Here is a 1,301-nt window from a genome sequence, read left to right as displayed (position 1 = left end):
ATGTGTACAAAGAAACCGGTTGAGGGATAGATGAACTATTAACTGGAAAAAGGAGTGAGAAGTGAACCCTTAAATTCAGCCAAGAAAGTGGTCTAAACAAGGATAAGCCGGATTGGGGCGGGCATGAATAGTTTGAAATGTCCACGCATATGCGAAAAAGCAATAATTGTTCTCTGCATATGCTAGCACTGCGGCATTGCAGCACAACCATGTGCAACAGACTTAACTCCTGGACTGTCCGTAATAATCTAATGGCATACAAAGTCATTACGGTAGGGACGGAATCATATACTACAATTGAAGTGACTAAAGTAAAGTTATAAATCCGGGATACACATCCAAGAAAAGGCGGCAAAGTAGGTTTAACGCGTGGAAGTTCAACCCTGACTGTTAAACGTAGGACTATACCTAGAAAAAATTTCCAAGCGGTAGCCAACTTCAGAGCTAGGACAAGAATGATCAGCAAATATGGCATCGACCACTTTATGTCTGCGTACGCATGTGTAGAAACTTGCTAGACCTCCCGTAACGCATGTAAGGTCAAGGAAATGCCGTATATAGAGTCTAGACTCAGAAGATCCCGTTCTACGAGTCCAATAGTACTGGTGTACTAGGCTGGTTCTGGTACGAAACACACCTAGGGGCTATATTATATCATATTTACCTGACATGGGAGGTCTTACAGCTCTTAGAAATTGATTCGGAAAGTTCCATAGATGACAACCACGTCCTTTTGTTATTGGTGAAGTGAATAGACCCTTAACTGCTAATTTTGTCTTTACCAGGTCTACCATAAACCCACTGTCTTTCCTTGAATCTGCTCCATATTTCGAGACCATTGTGGTGTAACAAATATTTAATACTGTATGCAAAGACTTGGAGCTCCATTTTGTACAGATCCAATCTCGATTGGCATGTCTTGGTATACATCCTAAGTAAATGCTTGGAAGGTCTAAGGAAAAATTGGTTAAAGTATAGCATTCATAACTTTCTGAAGGTTCGGTAATACAGAAATTAAGGGATATATACAATTAACAGCTCTAAACATGTCTAGAGCCGGTGCTAAGTCTCTGTTCTCTCTCAACATCGGGGTCTAGCCGTTCCCCATGAACCTCGGCAAGAACGGCAATCCCGTTGTCGTCTACAACCTCACGCTGATTGTCTCTTCTATGGATTGGGACCATAACCACCAGCTCGTAAACGAAGAGTACTCCAAGGATGATTGTTGTCAGTCCAATAAGCCAGGTAATCTGCATCTCCGCGAAGGAGAGACAGAGAATGATGATCCCGGCGGGGATACG

This window comes from Babjeviella inositovora (assembly GCF_001661335.1).
Source record: "Babjeviella inositovora NRRL Y-12698 unplaced genomic scaffold BABINscaffold_15, whole genome shotgun sequence".
NCBI classification, from domain to species: domain Eukaryota; kingdom Fungi; phylum Ascomycota; class Pichiomycetes; order Serinales; genus Babjeviella; species Babjeviella inositovora.
The sequence above is the reverse complement of the archived record's forward strand: the minus strand, read 5'-3'. Positions refer to the sequence as shown.